Below are 9,741 nucleotides of genomic sequence, written 5' to 3' on the forward strand. Positions count from 1 at the left end.
TACTCGTCAGTTCTAGACTTAAACGTGATCGTGCTGAGCAGAGACTACTACTCACTCTTCCGACGACGTAGGACTTCTCTCCATGGTTTAACTTTGGATGTCTTTTAGCTATTTATGTTTCAGTTTGGATTTTGGTATCAAAGATCTAATGGATGGATTCTCGAGTTATTATCTATTGGAGGTTTTGGAATTTTAAGTATTTAATTTTAAAGGATTCTCTTTTAGATTTCTTCCAACTATTAATTATTTATTTCTGAATTCATTTTGTAATCTGTGTTCATTTAAAATACTTTAATTATTTGATATTCCCTCGGGTTTGGGCTTGGGTCTGATCAACCCGTGTCTCGGATCCGAGGGTATCACATCCATGTGCCCAGAATTCGAATTTTAGGAACGGCTCTTTTCACCTTGAGCCTTGTGCATTTCACTTCCAACAGCTATTTTGAGCTTCAAAACTCAACAAATAAAGTAGGGAATGTCTGAACATGCAAGAGACATCATTTGAAAGACATTATAGTGCATTAGAGAGCTTTTGTTCTCACATCTTTTCTTCATCTCTCTTTCATTCATATACTAATCTTGAGAGATTCAACTAAGGATTCAAAGGGTTTTTGCTCTTGTTCGAATCCTCAAAGAGCTTTTGCTCTATTATAGACTTGAGAGATTCTACTGAGTTTGTAAGAGCTCTTGTTCTTCACTTAAATCATCTTCTCTCATTCATATCATTCATAGAATTTGAGCTTCATTTATATTCATATATACTCTAGTTGTGAGCTGAAATTTGTACATCAATCTTTGAGAGATATTCAGTGTACTTCATTGTAATTTCTACAATCAATTGTAAGGGTTGATTTGACCCACCGGGTTGGTATGACCCAAAGGAAGACCAAGAGAAGGTTGTTCTCTTAACAAGGAAAAGAAGTAAGGTCTTGCTTTATGTAAAGGTTTGCTCTCCACCCGTAAAGAGAAGCTATAGTGGATTGAGAAGTCTCAAGAGGGGTCTTGAGCTAAGGAGTATAAATTTTCAGACCTCGTTAAAATCGCCGAGTCATTGTTTGCAATTTCTCTTCCCTTATCTCTTTTACAATTATATTATAAATTATTTACTTTCATATCTTGATTATTGCATAATTGCTGAAATTGTTGATTAAAAACTATAATTCTATAAATTGCAAAAATTGGCCATTGACTCTATTCACTCCCTTCTAGAGTCAATTCTTAGGTAACACATATTTAATAATTAATTTTCATAGTATTTGAAACACATTTCCTCTATGCTTTCCAATGAAGAAAGATCATTTTTTTGTCAATGATTAATCATTAATTTTTATAGTATATATATTTTAATATATATCTTGGGGACATAAAAAGGTTGATTTGTGTAAACCTCCGTTGGACCTGGTTTTGAAAATGAACACGGGCAACTATTGGTTGTGAACTATTTTGATTATGTGGGTCAGACATGATCAGCTGATTAGATCATGGGATTGAGGTCAATCGAGCCCGTTTAATCAGTCTGGCCCAAGTATTGAATGTGGAGTCCCAAGCCCAAATAAGTAAAACCAGTTATAATTTTACAAGAATTGAGTTCAATTTTTACAGCACAAAAATGCATAAAATGAGTGGTGGAAATACAAGTATTGATATAAACTTACAGTAAGACTAGAAAGGATAAAATTAGAAAAGATGACATCCAAGAGATGATTGAAGTAGCACAAATTAGAGATGAAATAAGAAAAAAAAAATGGTTCAGATGGGGTTAGAAACGTGCAAAGAAAATCTTTAAACGCATCAGGAAAGAGTGATATGTTGTACTAGAAAAAGAAAAAGATCAAAAAAATGTGATAACATGTAATTTGACCAGGACTAGATTCGGAATTTGGACTGAATTGAACAGAATCTCGGTCGTGTTTTGGGCATTAACTCATTTTTATCATTGTTACTTCCTATGTCAAACTAAGTATTGGCTTGAACCACGCAACAATTGTGGTCCACATCAACGCTACACATGAAAATAATTGCATAAATTGTCTGTAGAAAATTACTGAAGATATCACAAAAGGTAAAGAGTACAGCTGAAACTGAACAGAGAGACTAATGGAATACATCACAATTCTGCTTGTGCTGTCCTTTGTGTCAACATGCATTCATGTCCTTGTCTCCAGCCCAATTTGCCGGAGGCCTGGCACGGCCAGACTCCCACCAGGCCCTTACACGTTTCCGGTGATGGGAAACATCTTAGCACTTGCCAATAAACCCCATGAGTCACTAGTCACCCTTTCCAAAACTTATGGTCCTATTGTGTCTCTCAAACTAGGGAGTATAACTACCGTAGTTGTATCATCACCCAAATTGGCAAAGAAGTGCTGCAAAAACATGACCTGAACTTCTCCAGCCGGGTAATCCCCGACTCCGTCCACGCACTTGATCTCTCCATGGTGTGGCTGCCGGCATCAAACCAGTGGCGAAAACTCCGAAAGATATGCAAAGAGTACTTGTTTTCAACCCAAGTCCTAGATACTAGCCAAGACCTTCGCAGAAAAAAGGTGCAAGAACTAGTTGACTACGTGCATGAAAGCGGAACTGGTAGTCAGGCTGAGGATATTGGCCGAGCTGCCTTTACCACGTCCCTTAATTTGCTATTAAACACTTTCTTCTCCATTGATTTGGCTCATTATCAATCTAACTCGTCTCAAGAGTTCAAAGATACTGTGTGGGCTGTGATGGAACTTTTTGGGAAGCCTAATATTGCAGACTATTTTCCTCTACTTAAATTGATCGACCCACAACATTTTCGGCGACAGATGAAATTTTATTTTGAAAAGTTGGTAGAGATATTTGAAGGAATTATCAACCAAAGGTTACAATCAAGAGCTTCCTCTGGGATGGGCAATGATATGTTAGGAACGCTCCTTAATCTCACCAAAGAAAATGATACTGGGATCAGCTTCAATGACATAAAGCATTTGCTTCTGGTAAGTATCAATTAATTAATTTTAAAGTCTTTACTTCACTGCTTTAGTTTATTTTTATTTTTATTAAATTTTTTTTTTGGGGTGTGTTGAGATGATGAACCCATGAAAAAGAAATTCTCAAGTTTTTGTTACATTATTAGAAACATAAGATAGTGCCCGGAAATTGATAATGGCCGATAAAGTGCCGTCCAGCCATTTCGATAGCCAGAAAATGAGCATATGTGTGGCCTTTTTGGTCCTTAATTACCAAGCCCCTACACCGTCCGACTAATAAACTTTTGAATTAGGGCCAACAACCCTTTTGTTTTGTTTTTTTTTTGGTAAGGCAACTGGGGTATTGACCAAATCCGGGACACCGCGCAAAGCATATGCACCAAGCATAAGACCACCAGCCATGGGATGTGTTCAAAATCAAAAGAGAAAGAGAGAGAGCAAAAGCTTATTCTCTATGTATTCAATAACAACACACTAAACCTAATAAGCCTATGTAGGCTTATATATGTTACAAGGTTTACATAATAACACAAATGGCTTATTAACTAAACATAATTACATAACGATCCATTATTATATATATAACTTCTAACACTCTCCCTCAAGCTGGAGAATATATATCAAATAATCCCAGCTTGGAACAGATAGTTCTTAATCGATTATGACCCAATGTTTTGGTAAACATATTAGCTAATTGATCTTCAGACTTCACGAATGGAGTAGAGATGCTCCCACGTAATATTTTTTCTCGAATAAAGTGACAATCAAATTCAATACGTTTGGTCCTCTTATGAAACACAGGTTTTGATGCAATGTGAACTGCTGCTTGATTATCACAGAATAATGGAGTTGGAGCTTCAACTATCAACCCAAGTTCTTTTAGAAAATGTTGTATCCATGTCAACTCACTAGTGGTATGGGCCATTGCCCTATACTCAGCTTCAGCACTAGATCGAGCTACCACCGTTTGTTTTTTACTTCGCCATGTAACTAGATTTCCTCCTACAAATGTGCAGTAGCCGGTAGTAGATCTCCTATCTGAAGGAGAACCGGCCCAGTCGGCATCTGTAAAACATTCCACCCTGAGATGACCATTTGGTTTATATAGTAACCTAAAACCTGGAGCTTGCTTGAGATATCGGAGAACCCGAAGAACAACAATCCAGTGTGGCATTCTAGGGGCTCCCATGAACTGACTTACAACACTAACAGTATATGAAATATCAGGTCGAGTGATAGTAAGATAAATTAATTTCCCAACAAGGCGACGAAATCTGCCCGGGTCACTAAATAGATCACCCACATCAGCTACGAGTTTTGTATTTGAATCCATAGGAGTATCAACCGGACGACCACCTAACATACCTGTTTCTTCTAATAAGTCCAACACATACTTTCGTTGGGATAAACTTATACCTGTCTTGGATCTAGCTACTTCAATACCCAAGAAATACCTAAGTTTACCCAAGTCTTTAGTGTGGAATCGATATTGCAGAAACAACTTCAACTCAGCAATGCCTTCAGAATCATCACCTGTGATCACAATATCATCAATATACACCACAAGAATTATGAAACTAGCTTTAGTGCGCTGGTGAAATACTGAATGGTCAGTCTGACACCTCTAAAGACCAAACTTTAATGCCGCCTCAGAGAATTTTCCAAACCAAGCCTGTAGAGATTGTTTCAAGCCATATAGGGCCTTTTTAAGGCGACAAACAGTGTGAAGATACTCCCCCTAAGCAACAAACCCAGGTGGTTGCTCCATATAAACCTATTCTGCTAAGTCACCATGCAAAAAGGCATTTTTAACGTCTAACTAAAACAGAGGCCAATGTCTATTAGCAGCAAAAGAAATCAAAACACGAATAGAGGAAATCTTAGCAACAGGTGCAAACGTCTCATCATAGTCAATACCATAAGTCTGGGTATAACCTTTGGCAACAAGACGTGCTTTTAAACGCTCAACGGACCCATCCGGAAGATACTTCACAGTATATACCCAGCAACAACCAACAGGTTTGACACCTGGAGGTAATGGAACAAGAGTCCACGTGCCATTCGTATGCAAAACATCCATTTCATCCTGCATTGCTTTCCTCCAACCCGAATCAGACAAAGCATCCTGCACAGTCTTAGGAACAAATGTAGTAGACAACTGAGAGGAAAAACATGAGAATGATGGTGATAATGAATTATAAGAAACATAATGAGCAATGGGATGTTTAGTAGCACACGAGCGAGGAGCTTTACGAAGTGCAATCGGCAAGGAATCAGACACAGTGGAATTTGTCAGATCTAAAGACTCTGAAGATGATGGAGGAGGCACGACAGCAGATGGCTTTGGTCTTCGAGTGTACACCTATAACGGGGCAGATAAAGGAACCAGAGATTGAGATTGAAGAGAAGGTGAGGGAAGAGGAACTGCAGAAGGAGGCGACCCAAGATTGATATCAAGAAGTGAATCAGTATCTGAAAAATATGGGATGAACTCAAAAAATGTGGCATCCGTGCTAATAAAGTACCGTTGAGAAACAGGACTATAGCAGCGATAACCTTTATGAGAGAGAAAGTAGCCAAGAAATACACACTTTGTGGCACGTGGATTTAGTTTATCAAAACCAGGACCAAGATTGTGGACATAACATACACATCCAAAAACCCTAGGAGGAAGAGAAAACAAGGTAGAATCAGGAAATAAAATAAAATGTGGAGATTTGCCATTTAATACAGATGACGGCATACGGTTAATAAGATGATAGGTTGTAAGAATAGCATCACCCCAAAACCGTTTAGGCATACGCATATGAAACAAAAGGGCATGAGTTACTTCTAAAAGATGTCGATTCTTACGTTCTGCAACTCCAATTTGTTGTGGAGTATAAACACATGAATTTTGATGAATAATTCCTTTATCACTAAGATATGTATCAAAGGGAGTTGAAGAATATTCCTTAGCATTATTAGAACGTAGAATACGAATTGGACATCCAAACTGAGTTTTGATTTCTTTGCGAAATTTTTAAAAAATTAAAAATAACTCAGAACAATCTTTCATTATAAACAACCAAGTCAGGCAAGAATAACATCCACAAATGTCACAAAATAATGAAATTTATTGATTGAAGAATGTTTTATTAGACCCCATACATCTGAATGAACCAAATGAAAAAGACTAGAAACACGATTATTAACCTTAGACTTGAAAGACATGCGATGGTGCTTATTAAGTTGACAAACTTCACATGACAAGAATTTCAAATAACTAAGACTAGGAACTTGACGCTTCAAAACTTGAAGTGACGGGTGACCAAGGCGACAGTGCCACTGGAATGGAGACAGAGAAAACTGAAGAGCCACAGTAGAAGGTTCGAAATCAAAATAATATAAGCCACCAGCTTCATGCCCCGTACCAATCTTCTTCTTCGTCTTAAGATCCTGAAACACACAAGAAGTAGGATCAAATATAACAGAGCACTGGAGAGATTTAGTAAGCTTACTGATAGACATTATGTTAAAGGGAAACTGCGGAACATGTAAAACAGATGAGATAGACAATAAATCACTAAGTTGATTTGTCCCCAAACCTGAAACCTGAATGGATGAACCATTAGCAAGAGTAACACTTTGAGAAGTAGGTACAGAATGAAAATCAGATAGAAGAGAAGAACATCCGATCATATGATCAGATGCTCCAGTGTCCATGATCCAAGGACTACGAGTGGAAGACAATAGACATGTGTGTGCAATACCTGACTGGGCAAAGGTAGCCTTGGAAGATGAATTAGATGCTTGCTTATAAGACAAAAACTGAGTATACTCATCCCGTGGAACATGAACTGTATCTGATTCAGCTACATTGTGAGATCCAGAAGCGACATCATTCAGAGAAGAGGAAACTTGATTTGCATAACTAGATGGTTTCCCATGAAGGTCCCAACAAAAGTTCACAGTATGATTAGAAAGACCACAATGAGTACACTTTCTTAATTCCCTGCCATGGCCACGTCCTCCACGTGAATCACGACCACCACGTGTGGAGCATCCCCCACGACCTCCACAGTAAGTATTATGTTCACTCTTTGAAACTACCAATGCTAAACGCTCACCACTCTGTCCAATATTCAAATTTGAGGTATATCCAAAAAAACTAACGTTGAACTAATTTAGGGTTCAGTACTGTTTATCATCACAGATATGATCTGAGCATCTTCCTTTTCCCATGCATCAAAGGAAGTATCAGTTGCCTTGAGTTTCTCTGTAGTCAAATGAGAACCAAGACCTCTGCCTTTGAGAAAAATGGCATCAGATTTGGCCCACAATATGTAATTCTTCCTACTGAGCTTAACTGAAGTCATGGGAGAATTAAGACTGTTCGTGGGTAAAAGCAAATCTGAACTTGAACTTGAGGCCATGTTGAATCCAACAAAAACAGAGAAGAAAAAGGAAAGAAAAAAAATTCTGTATACTGGCCGAACCTGGAAGCGGGTCTGAAACGGGTCGAATTCTGAAACCGGGTCGGATCCTGGTACGGTTCGGATTTTGAAACCGGGTCGGGTCCTGCAAGGGTCGGATCCTAGTACGAGTCGGATCTTGGAACCGGACCGGATCTGGACTATCCCTGGTTTAGTAAATCAGGATTGGAATAACTATCCCAGGTTTAGTAAACCAGGGTTGGAGTAGCACAACCGTGTAGCCAAACACGGGTCTTCTTCTTCACTCCGTCACAAACTCCGGTAAACAATACGGCGGAGGCGACGGCAACCCAACCACAAGCAGCGGCCGATTCAATTTTCGGTCGAAAACCAATCTCACCTCTGCAAATCGAGACGAAGAAGCTTCTGCCGGCGACGACGAAGAAGGCAGAGACGACGACAACCAAAAAGGAGCTGCCGGTGACGATGAAGAAGGCAGAAACGACAACGAACACACTGCAGATCTGATTATGATGAACAAGAAATTGCCGACAAAGACATCAAAACCACAATCACGATTCCGATCGTGATTCAAACCGTGATTCAGATCGTGATTCACCACCAACCCACCTACTAACTTTCACACTCATGATCATTGTGCTCTGATACCATGTTCAAAATCAAAAGAGAAAGAGAGAGAGTGAAAGCGTATTCTCTGTGTATTCAATAACAACACACTAAACCTAATAAGCCTATGTAGGCTTATATATGTTACAAGGTTTACATAATAACACAAATGGCCTATTAACTAAACATAATTACATAACGACCCATTATTATATATATAACTTCTAACAGGATGCAACAAGTTGGACCCATGCTACATGGTTCCACTTTGTTTACAACTATGATTGTGATTTCTAATCTAGAATAGAGGAATTTTTTAACCTTCATAGTGCCTTTTGAACAACTTTCCCAAATCCCGTGTATTTATATAGGAAAAAATCAACTTCATAATCATTTTAGGGCCTTTTTGTCAAGAAACATGCACAGCACTATTTTAAGTTATTTCGCTAAACCGATTGTTGCTTCTATAATGTATCTTACCACTGCATTAAAGCAACACTTGGCTATGAGGAGTATGACAATTTTGGTTCTTCATTTATTGGATGATGAGTATGTCCTCGAAATAAGAACTATGATTAGTATTGTTCACTCAGGTATCAGATAAGCTATGACCCACCATCCCATATTTCATTCTTCTGGTGGATTGAGTCTTATCAGAAAACTGCGACTATTTCTAACATTTTTCACATAAGCACATGTTTATTAAACACTGAAACGACCAATGTAAAAACAGATTGTTGATCAAAACTAACACTTCTATTTGTTAGGACTTATTTAATGCAGGACAGATACAACATCAACCACATTGGAATGGGCAATGACAGAGGTAATGAAAAGACCTGAAACGATGGCAAAAGCACAAAATGAGCTCGAAGAAGTCATTGGCAGGGATGGACTAGTTCAAGAATCAGACATCCCAAGGCTCCCTTACTTACAAGCAGTAGTAAAAGAGACCTTCCGATTGCACCCAGCTGCTCCATTTCTTGTTCCTTACAAGGCTGAAGCTGACATACAAATTTGTGGTTTCACTGTGCCAAAAATGCACAAGTCCTTGTTAATGTTTGGGCCATAAGGTCCAAACATCTGGTTAAACCCTAGTTCATTTTTGACAGAAAGATTCTTAGAGCATAAAACAGACTTTAGAGGGCAAGATTTCGAGCTAATTCCCTTTGGCACAGGACGAAGGGTGTGCCCTGGAATGCCATTGGCCTCTCGGACAGTGCAGCACATGTTGGCCTCTCTTTTGCACTCTTTCGATTGGAAGCATGAGGGAGGAGTGAAACCAGAGACATTGACATGAATAACGAGTTTGGGATAACATTGTAGAAGGCCTTGCCTCTCAAGACTATTGCAATTAAACTGTGACTGTCAATTTCTCATTTCTGTACCCATGGAATTTCCCAACACTAAATAGATCAATGCTATGTTATGGTGGAGTAAGGCTAGTGCTTGTCACACTTCAGATGTTAAATAGCCTTTTATATCTTCGAATTGTTCTCCTAAAATGACCAAAATAAATGTATCTTTTATCTTCAACTTTTCTTCAATCTGGGTTGTTGCAGAAGACGGAGAAAGTATTGTACTTCCATGACAATAGTAATCTTAGAGGTGCGAGTTAACATTAAAATAAAAATAAAAAAAATCTTCCTACATTAAACAACTAACTGTACCTCTCACAACTTTTCTACATTAAATAGTCAATATATATGCCTACTCAAATATGCACATAT

At 38.4% G+C, this 9,741-nt stretch overlaps 1 pseudogene; it reads left to right on the forward strand.

Moving 5' to 3' along the window:
• Window positions 1-2,097: 2,097 nt before the first annotated feature.
• LOC132278296 (cytochrome P450 76T24-like) lies at window positions 2,098-9,376 on the forward strand (annotated as a pseudogene).
• Window positions 9,377-9,741: the final 365 nt, after the last annotated feature.

The sequence above is a fragment of the Cornus florida genome, unplaced genomic scaffold (assembly GCF_030987335.1).
Source record: "Cornus florida cultivar Cherokee Brave unplaced genomic scaffold, ASM3098733v1 CherokeeBrave_3.0.0_Hap2_Chr10, whole genome shotgun sequence".
In the NCBI taxonomy this organism is placed as follows: Eukaryota; Viridiplantae; Streptophyta; class Magnoliopsida; order Cornales; family Cornaceae; genus Cornus; species Cornus florida.